The 19,882-nt window shown below is 38.5% G+C and overlaps 1 long non-coding RNA gene across 1 annotated transcript; it reads left to right on the top strand.

Annotated features, from left to right (window-relative positions):
• The first annotated feature begins 3,588 nt into the window (after positions 1-3,588).
• Positions 3,589-5,833, top strand: LOC125378350. Its single transcript, XR_007220215.1, has 3 exons — positions 3,589-3,695; positions 4,835-5,122; positions 5,728-5,833. It is a non-coding gene; the product is annotated as an uncharacterized LOC125378350 (long non-coding RNA).
• The last annotated feature ends 14,049 nt before the right edge of the window (positions 5,834-19,882 follow it).

Below are 19,882 nucleotides of genomic sequence, written 5' to 3'. Positions count from 1 at the left end.
AGCTCATATTTGTCTTCAGATTAAAAACGGTTTACGGTAACACATTACGAATATATTTCTTTAAATAACTATTTCTGTAATATAATTAAGCAATTGGAATTTCATCTTTTTCAGTCAATATCGTCACCATGATTTCCAAAATTATGCTGATTGTCCTCCTCGTCAACGTTGCTGTCATTACGGCGTTCCCATCGCCAAATAGCCCCATTGGTACCAACTCTTCCAACCCCTACAGTTTCTTCAACATGTTCACGCCAAGGCAGAATTCAAACATTGGTGGCTTCTTCAATCAATTGTTGAACCCTTTCAACCCCTACAACAGAATCATGTACGGATTATTCGACATTGAGCCCTTCTTCGACTTTGGATTCAGGTAAGTCACTTCCCACCATGGATTCGTTAAGTGATGTTTTCTGGTAACTTGTACAAATATAGAAGTGGGTAATTCAGCAAGTAACTGCTGCTTTGCGCCGCAATTCACTTCAAGCAAATTCAAGTTTTACTGCTGTGGTCAGTAAATAATCGCATCTGGGTCCCGCAAACCAGTGACAGAAAGCACAAACAATTATCCACGCAAGTGCACATCTCATTGAATCCGACCAGTTGTTTCAACTGAATCGCCTGTGACGACCATCAATATGGTGCTGGGGACAATTCTAACTCTGGTCCCCATGGGTATTTGCCTAAGACATACATGTACATGTGGATACATGCGGTTAGAACTGGCACGCTAGGGCGGCTCACGGAATCTGACCAGCTGATTCAATTGAGTCGCCTGTGACGACCATCAATGTGGTGCTGGGGACAATTCTGGTCCCCATGGGTATTTGCCTAAGACATACATGTACATGTGCGTACATGCGGTTAGAATGGGCACGCCGGGGCACGGCTCACATAATCTGACCGGATGATTCAATTTAGTCGCCTGGTCATCATGAGGATTTACCTACATGTATACAAATGTATGATCAATATGGAGTAACTCACTAAATAAGTTGATAAAATATACAGTTGTGTCATAGATGACATTTTACACAACAGTGTTGGAGATTAAAATAATAATTAACAGTCTATGTTCATTTGTTTTCAGATAAACCATTTTCCTGTACTCTTGATGGATTTTTGCTACAAACCAAAATGAAATTGAATGACAAATGGCGAAAATAAACGTTTAATCTTTCCTATTTGCGTTTGTATTAATCTACACACTGGATGCCGTGGTATATTAACACATAACGTGACGGGGCAGTGGGTTAGCCTTGTGTAATGGCTAAAGCGTTCTCTCGTCACGATTTCCCACACGTGTAAAATGTGTGAAGCCCATTTGTGGAGTCCCCCGCTGTGATATTGCTGGAATCTTACTAAAAGAGGCGTGAAACCATACTCACTCACGCGCAAAGAGGGTTTGGGTTATCCAGGCACAGTCAGGCTGGTTAAGCAAATACTTATAAATGTCATTTGAGTTTTGTAAGCATATTGCTGACGATTTTGACTGGGTTATATTTGAAATAGCATGTTGCTGTCTTCTTGTTTGAAGTACTTTCGTGATCACAGTGTATCAGACCCTGTACAACCAAATCAATTTCATGAAGAAATCCCTGCTTAGCGCAGATTCCTTTGAACGATTTCGACTACAAGCATGTGTTTAAATCAAACACTATCGAATAATGATAATACCAGGTGTTCGCTAAAAGGTGAGCGTATTCTGCCAATCAAGCACATTGCAAGCTACATTGTCAGGCTATCAGATTGTCACAAGAGGTGAGGTGAAATAGGGTTTAACGTCACGTCGAAGATTATTGCACTTGTATAGCGACGTGCATGCACGTGTGTGTGTGTGGCTGCTTGTACTAGTCGGGACTGATGCCGATTATTAGTGCTAGCCCACTGAGATACCATGCCGCAGTTTTACATGAACGCCCCACTCAGACACAGTATACTGACCCCGAGCCGACCAGTCCTTGATTTAGCCCCTTAATGCCGAGCGCCAGACAGGGTAACAACAAGTACCATCTTTATAACGTCTTTTGGTATGACCCGGCCGTGGACCGAACCCCGGACTTTCCGCTCTCCGGGCGGGCGCTCTACCACTAGACCACGGAGGCGGTCTCTAGATATCTGAAATATGGGCAATGTTAAATGAATAATTAATACGAAATAAGAAAAGGTTTAGTGACAATATGTTGTGGAATCGCTTATATATGATGTCAGAAACACTCATTATGATGGGCCCACCATTGTCGACAGTAGCGGGTTTATGGTTTTGTTTAGCCCAGATGTGCTCACGAAGTGAATCCACTCACGTGACATTGACATGTATTATGTTGTTGATTGATTTTTTAAATGTCTGGCTGACCTCTTCGATGAGAGAATGAAAAGTTGTAACCAATTGCCCACTACACTCGGTTTCATTCAAAAACATAATATAATTAATTACACGTACTCTTTTGTTGCAATCTTACCCACCACATAAATTATTATACATTGACTTGGTCAGGGTAGACATTATAAAGTGATAATACTATAAATACATACTTTTCATTCGTACTTGGTTACCTTTATTTATGGGGGCGGTAGGGTAGCTTAGTGGTTAAAGCATTTGCTTGTCACACCGAAGGCCCGCTTCCGATTATCCAAAAAGGTACAATGTGTGAAGCCCATTTCTGATGTCCACAGCCGTGATATGTCTGAAAGCGGCGTAAAACCATACTCACTTACTATTTGAAACAATAACTTGTGAAACGAGCATAAAAAGTGTTGGCAGAAAATGAATTTGAAATGTTCATTAAGACATAGTCTACCTGATACTTTATGTATCACGATTAAACACGACATGTATAGAATTCAAATGATCTGCAAATGAATTATTGAAAATAAAATATGATGTCAGATGCAATTTCCTATTTTGATTTGCTCCCTATCAATATGTTCACGTCTTTCTTCAGGTGAACAATTGACTTGTTTTGCAGGGGTTTGTGATGGGTGCCACCGCTGGGGCAGGATATGCTAACCTTCATGCGAACACCTGGTATCAAATCAAACAAGCTTTAATTGCCACCCTCACTCGACGAGCCATAACCAACTGTAATCCGCACAGTCTCAGCAAAGAAATTCAGCATCTGAAACACTTTCCACACTGGTGGAGAAAACTCAAGAAAAACAGCAAAAAAGATCCCGTTTCCAACCAAGTCCAAACCAACCCCATTACCCATCCTCCTCCTCATCCTCGTCAGGCCCTTCCAGTCACCAGGTCAGCAGGCTGCTCACCAAGACAGCCAACACAGACGTGGCTTTCACTTCAGACAGGACACTAAAAACATGCTTCATGCCAACAGTGAAGGTCCAAACTTACACTTACAGTGACCACTCAACATATAAAAGTGACCGTGAAAATGACTGATATATTTACACGTTATGCGCGAATCAGTGAGCATGTTACTTGTTTATCCCTGATTTACAATAGTTCGCCTTAGGCGATTGCATAACGCCGCCCTTCGTTGTTGTAATGTGTCGTGATCCACACTGGACGTGTGTCAGAATATGTTTATAAGTATGATGTATGATGTATAGTATGATGTATAGATGTGGTCATATGTACTAGTATATAAAGGTTAACACATTGTTGGAGAAACATCATCATCACTTCGGTCCTACACTGAACATCCCGTGCAGCAAAGCCGAATACGCCGTTAAAAGTAAGTTTTCTCTTTTTGGAGAATGGCATCATACACTCTTAGTCAGATGTGTATCAGTCGCAAAATTGATTAACATTACATTTCTATGATTGCTTTAATATTGTATTATACACATGCTTCGTACAAATATGAATAGCATTGAAAAACATATTATTAAAGTCTGTATAAGTCGGGTAAAGTCGGTATAAGATTAGAAGGTGACAACCGTCTGTCTCATAGTCCAGATTTAATCACAGAATTAACCCAAGACATCTTATCAGTATGTGGTATACGTTTTAAGGATCGCGATTATGTCATATTAACTATGTTATTTGTGCGCATCACAATTTAGCCACGAAAAAATTACTTCAACAAATGGGTATTCCCTGTGTGTTAAATCTAAGTTCAAAAGTTAATAATGGTGACACGTTTTGAGCACGGGCCTGTCCAGTTATAATAATATGTTCTGGACATGGCAGTCATTGCCTTCTATTTAAGCCAAACTGAATATACAATACTACGTGTCGGCCATCGCAAGAACAATTCAGTTAACCATCGCGTCTTAAGTATATACAAATAGGTAAAGTTATTCCTTTAATTATTTCAAGAGAAAAAAGTTCCCAATGAAAACGTTCAAGTCCTCATTCTGCTATAACCAATGTAACATAGCCACCTTGCAGCATCACCTCATATATGAGGATACATATGCAAAGAGGGTACTGTGTCTGTCCGTGACAGCTATTTTGGCGTTCTCCACTTAATCGTTGACTTTTGGCCAATATATGGCCAGTGTATATAACATGTGACACTATAATAAACATTATTCTCTCTTCTCTCTCTCTTCTCTATATTTTGACAGGACGAAATATGGTAACAAATGTAAAATATATATTTGGGATGTTCCTTTGGCAAGATGAGTGGAAGCTAATTGGCAATGTAATGACCTATCAGCCACTCAAGTCACCCAGTCTCAGTTATTTTGTCAGTAAAAAGTAATATTGAAATCGCCCAATAGTGTGAATAGTTTTCCCATATCAAAATATGAAACACATTAATTCTGAGAATCTTTTTTTCTTCTTGCATGTATTGATATCGGCAACCATCTTGTCTCACAATACATAATAGTGCATATACTCATTCTTGGCTTTATTTTACTTCAGCCTCTTCCACAATGCAACTGAAACACGTCTTCCTTCTCCTTGTCGTCGCTGTTGCTGCCGCTAGTGCATATAGAACGGTTGGTTCTAGGAACAGATATCCATATGGTCGCTATGGTTATGGCTATGAGATTGAGTTCCCTGACTTCCCCGACTTCCCCGACTTCGAGTTCCCCCTGTACATGCTGGGACGAGGTGGTCGACGTGGAGGACGTGGAGGACGCAGGTCACAAAACACTTACAACACATTCGCCAGACTCGCTACACTGGATGCTTTAGACTTAATCTAAGGTAAATCAGATATCCCTCGTGTTGATGTCATGTTATGTTGGGATCCCGTGCTAAGATCCCGAGTACATCCTACTTGTGGTGCACACTGATTAAAGTTGGAATCGATGAAGACAGAATTTACCTATTTGTTATAACGTTGATACTCCATCAATGCTACGTTTCGGCACGGTGCTAGATTCAGGCAACAACACCAACACCGAAACGTTGCATTTAAAGAATAATGACATTGTAATATGTAAGCGAGCTCTGTATTCATTAATACTAACTTCTAAAATACCACTTCCAGATAACGTTGGGATGGGAAGTGTGGCATTGTAAATTATATACCATCATACATGTACCTTGATTGCTTAAATCGAATAAGTATATTGCCTCATCCAGAATCGACTATTTACAGTAACAGTTTTTTGTACATGGTTATCTACTCTCTGCCTTGTTTAACGTTGCATTGATCAATTTGCACTATTCATGCAAGGTTAAATAATGCCAGATCGTTATTAAGGCTGACGAAAATGGCTTTTATCACTCCATCAATTAACATTATGTTTTCATGATCGTAGTGAATGTACGGACATGTATTTTTACACTCAATTTTTACTTTTCAGAAAAAACTACGGACTCTACACCGGCACCAGTACTCGTGCAGAAGAATCTATTTATAATTTAACTTATTTGATATTTATTTGTCCATTAAAGAATATTCAAAGAAAATAATTATTGACTTTTTTATTGCTTAATATCAAGCAGTTTTCAATGAGAAACAAAATGCAAAATCGGCAGATAATCGAGATTGATTATATTCTCTGGCGCTGGCTTTTTGAATTTGTGTTCACCAGTAATAGTAAATAATATTTTTAAAATTTAATATCTAAAATTTGATAGGACCTAGTGTATGTGTATGCCTGCGACCATCTGAGCGAACACGCAGTGTTATAGGTGTAGTACCAACATTCATCGGTATATCGGTGACAGGTGTATGTGGTATAAACAATGAGTTTCATTCCATATGTAGACATTTGCCAATATGGGAGTTCGGGATATTATGACAAAAATACAGGGAGGTGTTATTTATTGTCTAGGTTCATATCTCACAGTGAATGCAGACTGTAATTCCTCATTATTACATGTTTGAAGGGATGTTAAAACCAAACACTGCATGTAACTCCATGACAGCGATCCCACATATGGACAATGCATCGATGACACAAAAAATATGGTCCCCTTTTCAGATTATGTAACCCCGATATATAAGATCTCAAACTGAATGGTCATAGATATTCAATACGAAATAATATAAACTAAATTAACACTGCAAATACGAAAACGTCGTTTTTTCCCGTATATGGTCATTGGACGGAAAAACGACGTTATTTGGACGTTTTCAAACCATCGTTTTTCCGTCCAAATAACGTCGTTATTTGACATCGGAATTTAATGGGAGAGAACGATAGCGTTAAGCTCCTCCCTTTCTTGATTGACATTGTCAATCAAGCAACAGCGTCTACCGGTATTTCTACTTCTCAGATTTCATTGGTCAGTCCACGCGTGTTAGATTACAGGCGCGCGTTTGACGCTGCACTCGAAGCGCTTAGCGGAAGTACTGAAATCAATCGTTCTGCGCATGCGGATTACTTAATGCCTTGACCAAATTTTCCGTTCTGTGCATGTGCGATTTCGCGTATTGTTTCCTAGATTTAATGTCACCACTATTTGACAATGGTTCATAAACACAGTCACGTGAATGTTCGGAATCGTAATGAGTAACTCCATTTAAATTGAAGAGGATCCCCAGTGATATGGGAGATTCCAAGATGAAACTATTCTATGGCTATCTAGGCTGCCACCCAAACCGATCTAAACGGGACCCGACAGCTTATTGTATGCTATATAGTCATATGGAAGTGGACAAGAACTATACATTGTATTCCGGCCGATTGTTCTTGCATTTACTTATAAGTCAGGAAAATGGACTTAAAAGGGGAGTTGTTGAATGTAATTATTTTAATTAATAAATGTTGCCTATACACTAATCTGGACGAACTTGTTCTGTTTATGTCATCCTATATACTATTAGTATGTTACCGTTCTAAAGTCAACCTCTCACATAACATTATATTGTTCATAGTATCAAAGTTTAATCAACAATATCAAGAGCAGCGATTTAAACCACTGAAACACCCAAACACAAGGCTGTTATCAAGCGCTAGTGCAGACGTGATGCATCGTAAAAACTGTATCGTGATGTCTTCAGAAATTCAATTATACTACGAGATAGTACGGCTAACGCTGACTCACCGGTGGAACAAAGACAATATCGCTAATAAAGGTATAACGTATTTGAATGTTAATACTAAAGACAAACAATCATTATTTTTGCAGTGACGATATAACACGTATACACGTTTATTGTTAAGTTTCATCAGTTTTGCTCTTCATTTTAATAACTTTGTTTTCACATATATATTTAGCAATACCCAACAAGCATGTCATACATAATTATGGGGCAGTTTTCAATCTTGTACTGACTTACCCTGGTGTTAATGAGCGAAGTTTATTGGCTTGTGTGTAAAACCCCGTTTTTCTGGTAATCCTATTATTACCTAGTTTATTTCTATCTAATGACACCCTGTTCTCTGGATCATGGCTCCGTGACTATCCATAACAATTAAGATGAACATTCAGTTCAAGTAAATGAATGAGTTTGTTTTGACGCTACAGTCAGTCAAAAAACCAATGCTGTGAGGTTTGATAACACACTTCTACCAGGTAGAACACCGTGGATCCTCATTTTCTGCCTAAAGAGAATCATAGTTCATATGCTAATCCATCTGCGAATACCCTCCCACTCAAGATGACCTTACTTGTTGCTAAATCTATCATCTATCCCCCCAATCTCACCCCCGCCCCCACCCCCAACACGCACGCACGCACGCAAATACGCACAAACACACACACACGCACACGCGCACACACACACACACACACACACACACACACACACACACACACACACACACACACACACACACACACACACACACACACACACACACACACACAAACAACTGACCTAAATAACCTGGACAGGAAATACTGCTGATAGCCTCTGTTCAACTCAGCCGCGCCACCGCAGAATGTTCGTCCAACTCTGCAGGGGGTATTCTCAGTGGCTTCAAACGCGCTGAAATGTTTTCGCCTTGCATCCAAGATGGTGGACAAGTGAAATCGTATGAAATTTGGCTATTTTAGGTCCTATCTCTTTTTTGATTACCCAATAAAGTCAATTCATAGTTACACGGTTGTGAAGAAGCTTACAACTTTATAAGACTTATTCATCTCATTCCAAAAAGGCTACTCGCGCTCACATAAAGTTGTAGTTATTATGTCACTGTTTTATTTCTTTAAAAATATATTACATGTTCAACAATAACAAAATACATTCATGCGCGGCATTCTCTGCCTAAAGAAGATCATATAGTTAACATGCTAATCCAACTCGAACTACCATCCCGCTCAAGATGAATGTTTTATGTAACATCCAACAGGCCCACATTTACGCACGCACGCACGCACGCAAGCACGCACGCGCACACACATATTTGGATTTACCAATCCCTGAATTGAGAAGACGTGCGTTACGAAGCTCCTCCAAGTCATCATCAATATCCGTATATGTCTGTGATATCATTACCCATCCAAAGCCGAATATACATTTATTGTGTTTTCTTGACAACAAATGTTATAATTGGGATAACACTTTCTGAGTAAAGTACAGATTCTCATACTTTCTTGGTTTGAGTCCCGTCCGGGATTTGAACCCACACTGTGAGTGAGGCACCCAATCGCCAGAACACAAAGTTGGCGATCTAACCCAGCCACCGAACTAAAAATGTTAGTCCAGATGACGTATACTTTGTGTACTCCTCTGACAAGAGAAAAATGGCACGGCTTCTATGACCGAAAGCTTTGAACCAACAATGCCTTTAAGAAAGTGGTCAACAGTAACACACATTATATTTGGATACCACTTTCTCAGTAAACTACATATTTTTAGGGTGGAGATAATAGACGTTGATGGTTGATTATCAATGGACAAATTAAAGCCAAAACTTAACTTATGAATGATTGGTAATGGGAAATGGACAATGGGCAAACGGGAGGCGGGGTAATCAGCGCCATGCCAGTTATCTGTTGGCTTCCCTTGTTGCGTTCCCTTCTTTGCTATCTTTTTACTTTTATTGTTCTTACAGGTACAAATATATGTTCTCTGCCTCATAGCATTTAATAATATGCACCTGATGAAGGAGAAAGTATATATTCCGAAACGCAGTGTTCCTCCGTTGACATCCATAAATATTTTTCCTTGTGTGTATCAGTTCTTAATGCCCTTCAAATACTCAATCTAGCTTTGTTTTTAAATGTGGTGATATGTGCGTAGAATATAATATGGTCATGCCTATATACATTTGGGTCTTTGTCTACATAAGCATTTAGACATACAATTTAGAGCTAAGGACATTGCTAATTCTGCAGGCATGAAGTACACGTCATAGCAAGCTGTGATCTTTATTCATACTTTAGATATTCGTAATGGAGATCTGTAACTAAAGTTTATCGTAATCTTCCGCAACTCTCACCTCCTGACCAGTTGAACGTCTTAGTGCATTCAGATGCCATTGTAAAATTCCAGGCTGCCCCTCTTTCTGTGATGTTTTGACGGATGAAATCTATTGCGTTATAATAATCTCTGTTTGCTGATATATAATAATGTACATGTTGTAAATATTTACGATATTTTAAACGTGTAATTCGATACATATGCAATGCAATGTGAACATAAGTGCGGATGCACGAAGGCGGTTATAGTCATAGTTATACTGCGATGGATGTAGGGGAATGGTAGGAGGGTGTATGTATGTATGAAAGCACGAATACCGATACATGAGGGCGGATATAGTTATAGTTCGATGGATGTTGGGGAATGGTGGGAGGATGGATTATGTATAAAAGCATACGCATGGATCCATGATGGCTGACGTAGACATAATGGTGGGGAAAGAAGAATGTGATGTATGTGTGTGTGTGTGTGTGTGTGTGTGTGTGTGTGTGTGTGTTTGTGTGTGTGTGTGTGTGTGTGTGTGTGTGTGTGTGTGTGTGTGTGTGTGTGTGTGTGTGTGTGCGTGCGTGCGTGCGTGCATGCGTGCATGCGTGCATGCGTGCATGCGTTGTGAAACGAGGGTTGGCGAACATGTTGTCAGATGATTGTGTGAGTAAGTTAAGTGGTTGAGGATGTGGCAGGTATGAGTATTGACTTGGGGTTGGGGGACTGGTTGTGCCTGTACTGAGGTCTTTTGTTTCACTCACTTATAGTGTTTTCTTTTACTCAAATACTGATTTACGCATTTGAATGACTGAAACTGTAGTGACTCAAAGGTCATACTGGCCGGGCATTCAACATATCTACCCCAACTACATAAGTAGCCATTTTTATGGTGTACAATTCTTCTTCTACCTCACACACACACACACACACACACACACACACACACACACACACACACACACACACACACACACGCACGCACGCACGCACGCACGCACGCACGCACACGCATTAATTGTTTTATTAAATGTATCTTCGAGAGTCAGTAAGAAACTAGAAATAACTGCCTTTGTTCTGTAAACCTCACCAAGTTTCAGCTTTCGCCTCTTCCTTTGTGGACTGAGGTTTCACATTTGTAAAATTATCTCTCTTATCTGTCTGTACCATCAACTTAACTGCCCTCACCCCCTGCAGTTTTCCCGTCCCATATTGCCAAGCAGGTGACCCACAAGGAGGAATACCGCCCTCCCTCAGTCCAGTGATACTGTGCCTAGCACAATATGTTGGGGATACGTAGCCTTGCTGTGGGAAAACATTTTGTAACAATTTGGCAAACTTTGATATGTAAACAGCAAATATTATTCAGTTTTATTTCAACAAAAACGGAAAAAATCGGATCCTACTTATTTTGTGGATACCATAACAATAAATCAAGCCAATAGATCGTTTGAGCTGGCATGAATATAAAAAATAATTAGCAAGTCGATAGTCATAATTCCCTCTGTTGGTCCCACGTGAAATGTTCTTCATGAATAGAATAGATGGCTGATAGACGTTCGACCGAATAATATCATTTGCTAACTTCAACTGTTCATCTAATTTCCATGAATGTATGTTACATAGTTCATATGTTCATGGGCTTCTTCACTGAATGTATAGTGTGGAGGACTACTTCACTTGAGGATAAGTAACATAAATAATGATGATTACTATGATAGTATTGCCATTATTGCGGGACCAAACTCAAATCCTAAAATGGATTTATCTAACATGGCCGCTGTCGGATTCTATTCAAGGAATCATCATTATTTAAGTACGGGTAAATATTGTAAAGCGTGTATTTTTTCCTAATTTAACACCCTAAAAGAGGCTGTACGTAATGTTGATATCTCATATAGAAATAAACGAGTCTCGGTCGTTGTTTATCGTACAATAAACAACTCCCACTCGTCGTTTGTTTCTTAATTACATGACCATATACACTGACATTATATCTTTTCATGTTTATCGGTCAACAAAAGCGACATAAGCATTTCCATTTTCATGAGAAACCCTTGCCAAAAGTAGCGCCAACTGCACCATTGCGACAACATCAGGAGCACGTTTCATGATTCATCATAATAAATGATGACATTGGATGCTCGCAAAAACGCGAGCTCATTCCGATCCACTAGTGGCACCCGCCACAAACACATGCAAGGCAAGCCAATTGTTCACCCGAAAAGGCAGAGAATTGCATCTGACATCATTTTTGTCATTGATACGTCAAACCTGGAAATGCCGTCTACACGTCCAACACAAAGCCCAAGCCAGGACCCAAATCCTTCAAACTCGGCCAAAGTTCTGTTAATTAAATACATTTCCCCCTAACCTTAAATAATCTATACTAGTTCTGAAGTAAATCGTATTTACCGTATGAATCGTCTTATGTTATTTATTGCCGATAAACAGAATAGGCACACTTTCTGAAAGTACTGTGTGATAAGTCACGCACCAAACCTATACTCTCGATATACATGCTGCTCTTACTTTAAAAAGAATATTGGGTTAACAAGATACGTATATTAAAGTACCATGCTTTCCTGATGTGCTCTCATTCTAATTTGAAATAATGGCATAAATAGTTACCACTCATCTTTCAATATTTTTCAAGGTTGGATTAATCACGAACATATTTGAATATGTACAACATCTATACTTACTTATCTTTATACTTAAAGGCATCAGGTTTGTCTGTCATAAGACCCCGAAACAAATATGTCCAACACAGCCCAATATTTGGCTCTTGGCTCCTTGTTCTTATATTTTATAAGTATTGTTTAAACAACTGTTTTTTTCTGTAAAATATGTTCATTTCAGAAATTATATGTTATTCTAGCATTAGGTCTGTGGTACGTTTACTGCATCAGCATTACATTAAAACGATATTACATTATATAAATCCATACAGAGGAAATGCTTAACATTTATCTTTTAACTTGTTTTAACGACTTGCTTTATACATATAAATGTGGACATATATGTATGGACATTTGGATGATACAGATATACCTCCTTAAAGATAGTGTTCGTAGATGACTGTAGAAAATGGAATAATTATGTGAGTAATCGGGTTAATACCACGTTCAGCAATATTTAGCCATATTGCGATATTGGTTTCCAACATACAAGACGGACCATGAAATTATGACTTGAATTTGGACCTGACTTTCTGGTGTGATGTAACACCCCAGAATCTCCGGTAGAAAAAGGGCTCAAAGCACGAATTAAGATCACGAGATGGTACTGATGTATGCATCTGGACATATATTTGCGTAGTATTACTACCTTAATTCATCAGTATATATGTATTTTGCATAAAAGGATATTATAGGATCGACGCTGACATGCGCATATAACCTATTCACCAGTGCTGTAATATTTCATTTCTTCTGACACATATCGACACGAGAAATTATATTTAAATTTAAAAGGAGCCCAAGTTGGATAGAAATTTGAGTCTGAACCTGTTGAACAAGGCTTGTTTCATTTTGGGCTATAGCATTGCCGCAAGGCCTGGGCGGAAGGGAACACCTGTTTGCACCCATCAGATACCAATCACAACTTCTCTCTCCAAACGAAAACAAAATACGAAAAATGTCGGAAGTGTATCCTTCTAATTTTCTATTTAGATACATGTTTTAACTTTAAAGTAATTATATGTATCTCATGTATTATTGGTATCTGTGATGCTGGTACCGTTTTGTTGCCATTGTGTAGCTTTTGTGGAGTTATTATGAATATCAAATACATGCCTTGAAATATGGACTTGTGAAAGAACTCATCATTGAATCATTTGCATTTAAATTAATGCATATACCATTTACTTGGCGTGTATGGACATATTATCCATCTACTTATACACACTTATTATGGACATATGCAGAATTTCATTGTACCTTATTATTTAAAAAAATACCCGTGAAGATCCGGGTTAGAATAGGCATTCAACAACCTATGCTTCTACGAAGGCGACTTGGCTCGCTGACTTGGTTGATGCATGTCATCGTATCCCAAATGCGTAGATCGGTGCTCTTGATGATAATGACTAAATTGTTTGGTCCAGACTGGATTATTTACGAACCACCGTCATATAGCTGGTATATTGCTGAGTGCGGCGTTAAACAACAAACAATCAAACAAAATCTATATAATTATTAAACACCTTCCAACAATGAGAAATTAAACTTATATTTTCTAAATATTCTGTTATATTTATAGAATAATTTGATTCATAATTTAATTATTGCGTTGCTTTCTTCCCTGTCATTCAATGTGCATGTTCAAACCCCTAAACTTTTAATATTTCATTTTTCATAAATGGCTACGTTAGTGCGTTGCCTAGATCTCTTGTTACCTACTCACAAGAATAGATTAAAATAATTTGTTTTACTATCATATTTCTGTTTATCTAATTCATAATACGAAATTGTTAATTCATTTATAATAGTATAGATCATATTCGTGTATATCACTATCTGATGCTAAGGTTTTATTTCAGAAAATATAATTAATTCAAAATGTAGAAAGATACACAATTTGCCATTATTTGACTTTTAAACTGTACAAAGTATGATATAATGATCGGAATGCCTGTAACGGGTAGTATTTAAGAAAGAAATATTTGTCGAGAAGTCCCATTTTTCAGATATGCCCTTCAGTAGTATTATTTCATATCTCCAGAGAGAGGTTTACATTGTAGTTCTCATTATTTGTGGATAATTCAAAAAGCAACATAGAAAATATATATGCTACCATGACGAAAGAATACAGAGTATACATAACTCGCAATTCTATATATTCAGCAAACAGCCCCAAACCGAAACTCCACAACATATCCGATTACACTGATTAAGGCTGTCCCAGTTCTCCATGCGATACTGACGCCCGTTCGTCTCCCAGACCATACAGAATAAATTTAAAAGGAATCCAGCTCAAGTCTAGAACGATTTGGCAAGCCTAGATTGCCTTAATTCTATCCATGAAAGTAAGCATTAATAAAAAAATATTTGTTCTTGTCTGCTTCAGATTATATTTTGTAGATACTTATTTTAACTAGGAAAATTGTACTGACACCGGCGCTGTCCCTATTGAAGCTATCCATAAGAATTTCGAATTGCCGTCCATTGTTCGATGTCAATACATCGATGACAAGTGAGGATATCATAAAGTAATCGTTGATGCCGCGCTACACTTTGATAAAAAATATAATCAAGTTGACTGGTGTGTACATTACTACAGTGAATATGTACATGATCATGCCCTAATAATCAAATGCCGTAATGTCAAATACTAATTTATTATTGTGTGATGAATTTAACTGGATCAGTGGTAACATGTGATATTAATATTCCATCAATTTCTTTTCTTGTTGGTCCATCCATGTCTACAAAATGAAAATTATACAATTAAAATGGAGTATAGAACAATTCTTAATTTCAGGCTAGAGCTGTCGAAATCTAGACTTTCCCAATCATTATAGACTTGAGATGGTCTCATGTTTTACATTATTCTCTTGGGTCAACGTCACAGCTCATACCATACACTAACAAGACCAGCTTGCCCCCCGCCGGAGCGCCTGGATTTTGGTTATATCATCTAACATGGCCAACTCTGCTCTTAAGTAAACAAGAACCTAATCAGCGAGTGGTCCTTTATCATCCCTATGTGGCTGCTTATAAAAATCTGATATCTTTTCCCAAAGACCTGGTTAATAATATATTTTCTGCTGAATATTCGAAACAAATAGAGTGAGTTGGTATTACATGTACATATGTATACGGTTCTATTTTAAATGACTGCAGCGCTCCATTATGAAAACAATTTGTTTTAACGCCGCTCTCAGCAGTATTCCAGTGATATATGACGGCGGTCTGTTGTATATGAAATATATGCCAATTGAATCTTGAATCTTGAAAGTTGTAACATTTCTGCAAATAAGTATCACATGCAGTATACAGTATATCAACTGCAATATACTGTATACATCAGTATACAGTGTGTCGCGAGCCCTGCGCTGGGCTGGAGCACACATTTCCTACACCTCTCCCTTCGGCAAACACATCACGAGGGTTGCAACGAGGTCACAGGTCAGGCGTGCACTCGTCAGTTGTCTAATACGGTCAAGAGTAAGATCTTCCGGAAGACCACTGCACTGGAGGTATGTGGATTATTGGGGAGGTACTACGTGTTTGGAACTGGGAGTTGAACACTAAGCACTTTCAGAGAAGAGCTCACAATAAAACGTTATGGACTCGCGGACGGACTTGTGTTTTCATTTCAAGACGTACATTTATCAGGTTGAACTTCCTAACTGTAACAATAACTGAACTTTACGCCTTTTATACACATTTGTGATGGGGCGACAATGCGACAACGAGACATATTTTGACCTTGAAAATGTCGCGTTACGGCATCGTCGCCCTTTTGTAAAATAAAGAAAAGGATTATCAAAGAGCGACAATGCGAACACGCGACAATGCGACAAATGGCCAATTGTCGCGCTTTTGTTAATTTTGACACGTTTTGCTTGTTTTTGTGAAGGCGTCAATGCGACAATGCGACAACGAGACAATGTCCCTTCCATAGTAATCCGTGCAAATAAAACTGAGTAATGAAATAGAAGTCTGACATGCCAGTTAAAAGATAGAGTGTTGCAGCTTCTGATTTCATAGATCTTCAAAAAGGGTATTCAATAATGGGATGGGTGATGAGTTCAACTGCATACGCTGTGATTAACAATAATGCTCCGAGTCAATACACTTTGTCAAATGTATGACATGTATTACGTGAATGAACATATTGTTTATACTCGTCCATGTTTTTGACGGACAAAATAATTTACATGCTCGGTAAAACTGAGGACGGGCATTATTGTGTGTTTCCGTGCTTTGTTCAGGTGAACAATTGACTTGTCCTTGCATGTGTTTGTGACGGGTGCCACTTGTGTGGCAGGATACGCTCACCTTTTCCCGAACACCCATTGGATGACCTGAACCACTTCGGATTTTTATCCCACATCAGTCTGATACACCATGATATAACTGAAATACTGAAATACTGTACAGTTGAAAATGATGTTTAATGCGATTACCGTAGTGTGTTACTGCAACTGTTCATATTTTGTGCAGTGATGTTATGTTATATGTAAAAGAAAGCATATTCAATTATCCAATTGATTTGAATAGAATATACTTGCGTCAGTGTATTTTATTAACGCCCCAAATCGTAATATAAACACATAAAATAACAGATCACGCATGGTGCCTTGACTTACTACTAGATTTAATGGGCCACCCCGGAATAAAATAGTTCCCCCCAAAGCGAGGAACATATGTTTTAGTATGTTTACAAGAAATATATTCCAAACAATATCCTCATTAGATGAGAAAATCTTTTACAGAATTACCTCAGTAAGTCAATTACAATGACAGAGCGTCGTAATACATTTACATCAAGTACAATACGTCAAAATGGCCGACACGATAAACGTGACGGGAGATATTTTCGAAATTGTTAATTAACCTGTTGCTATTTCAAGCCTTTGGCATCACTGATCAATTGGCCGATCATTGAAAGGTGATTGTGAAGATGTGTCAAGTAGATACTAAGGTAAATTCATAGATTTCTGTAAATTGTCACTGCGACCGTTTGGATTTTTTTTCGTGTTTTTTCTCTCTGGGATGGGTTGTAGCGAGGGTAACCTTAAATGGGCTTTCAACCACGCTTCTGTATGAATTCGTACCAGGGAATTCCAAGGGTTTTCCCCAGGAATGTGGAAGTAGTCAGTGTTTACGCCTTTTCAATAATACAGTCACGTGAAGAACGTCATGTGACCGACCACGCGTCCAAGTCGTATATCTTGTAAACTTCACATTAAAAAAATAGTTATTGTTATAACCAAATGAAATACAACCCATTATCCGATAGGGGTAACTGTAGATAGCCGTTACCACAATAAACTTAGTAACATTGTTTGGTTTGACTTCTTGGCGCGTGTCTGAATTCCATTAACATGTAACATATCCTAAAACTAGCTTATCAGCAAATCTCGCTGCACTGCGCGCGACAGATACTAGAGCAAGGCATGCCAGAAATACGAAACCTAAAGCTTCCGAAAGGAAGCCTTGGACATCACGTGCGTCGGGGGACCAGCGCCATCTGATTGGCCGTTAACAGTTGTACAAGGCGGAGCAAAAAGCATCGTTTTTCCGTCCATTTTACGCTTGAAAAACTCGACCCTTTTCTGGACACTTTCAAGACGCTGACCAATTAATCAATTTTAATGAATTTTTAGTCGTTTTTCCGTCCAATGACCATATACGGAAAAAAACGACGTTTTCTTAGTGATGGATTAATTGATAAGATTCACTGATCGATGCCTGCTGAAAAATTGGAACAAGAACGATGTGAATTTCTGCAGATGGGCGCAAGTAATGAGAGGAAGCAATTGAAATGGTAGTCAAATATCTCTTGCCAGCGAAAAATTACAAAACATATCATTACATAATCGATTTCAGGTTCTGTATTTCTGAAGACAGAAACAAATATGTTTCGCCAGACAGTTAATATATTTTTCGTCCGACTACACACACCACAATGTGTACGCGCGCTTGTGTGTGTAAAATGGTGTAAATGGGAAACAACTGACTATTTCTCGACCTCTCGCCATCAGATATCTGAACATGTAGCTGTCAAAGTCGGGGAAGTCAGGAACCTCAATGTCGTAGCCGTAGCGACCGTAACGCCCTTGGTTCCTCAGAGAGTTGTACTGACCCCTGTAGGCGGCTGTCATGGCCACAGTGGCGACCAGAAGTAGACAAACAATCTTCAGTTGCATGGTTGTATTTGAAACGGCTGAAATAATAAACGTCAGTGTTAGGTAGTAGTATGTTTCCAGTCGCAATTACATTTTACAATATTACTGCATATGTAAACTCTCACAGTTAGTAACATGAAAATATATGTCTTTTATCAATTTGTATTACAAAGAACACAAAACATAAATTAACAGCATATGATCTCTTCTTTACAATCACAACATCAGTTACTGCCATTCAGTTAAATGAATGCACATGACCGCATGTGCAGCATGAACAATGGAATATGATGCATACCTTTATTCAAAGGCTGATTTGAATCTTCGAGGTAAATGGATGAGTGTGTCCTATAAAGCTTGAGCCTGACCTTATATACATATGCAGTGCCAGTAATACTCAATGAGCAATAATTCACATATGGCGTATTTGCATCACTTCTGAACTGTCACTCTAATAATGACATCATATTGTGATCACCGATGCAACGCGTGATGTTCTTCAGGCGACAATTACCGCCACAATTCCGATAGGTACTTGACAAATGTAATGATTATGTTTGAACATGTAGTAATTAATGGTAAATCGCCAGATGACATGTGAAACGGGTTTGACATATCACTTCATGAAGTCAGGACCGTGCAGGCAGATATGATTTAGCGGGAATATTGCTGGCTGCGACATCTAGCAACATTGCCTTACTCATTCACCCACGCTTATCTTTCGTATAAGTTATACGCTTCTATAATGTCACTGACGAGCTTTGCTGAACAGTGAGTGAGTGAGTGAGATTTTACGCCGCATTTAGCAATATTCCAGCAATATCACGGCGGGGGACACCAGAAATGGGCTTCACACATTGTACCCATGTCGGGAATCGAACCCGGGTCTTCGGCGTGACGAGCGAACCTTTTGATATGACATAATAATATCAGTACTTTTTGTTTAAGTCGATTTTTTTAACAAAATTGACAGGAGCTGAGTGGGATTCTGTTTTTCTTGAATACATGTTTAAGGTTGACTTGCAAAATGTAAATACAGTGTTATTTAAAACCATGATTTTAAAATGGAGTATTACTTTTCGTGTATTATCAATAGAGTTGTACATGTATAGGTATCATGTTTATGCATTTGCATGAGATCATAGAACATAGAACACATTAATCATTCGCGTGTTAAGGTTTTCTACTCTTAAATTCACTGTCTGTTGATCGGGGCTTTTTCGGGCTCACATGTAGGAGTTAAAGCTAATTTAGAATTTCTTGTTTTGTAAGGTTCTTTGGCAATTACAAACCACTCCTG

The sequence above is a fragment of the Haliotis rufescens genome, unplaced genomic scaffold (assembly GCF_023055435.1).
Source record: "Haliotis rufescens isolate VD_foot unplaced genomic scaffold, xgHalRufe1.0.p SCAF_12, whole genome shotgun sequence".
Classification (NCBI taxonomy): Eukaryota; Metazoa; Mollusca; class Gastropoda; order Lepetellida; family Haliotidae; genus Haliotis; species Haliotis rufescens.
Note: the sequence above shows the minus strand (reverse complement) of the source record. Positions and strands in the feature narration are given on the sequence as shown.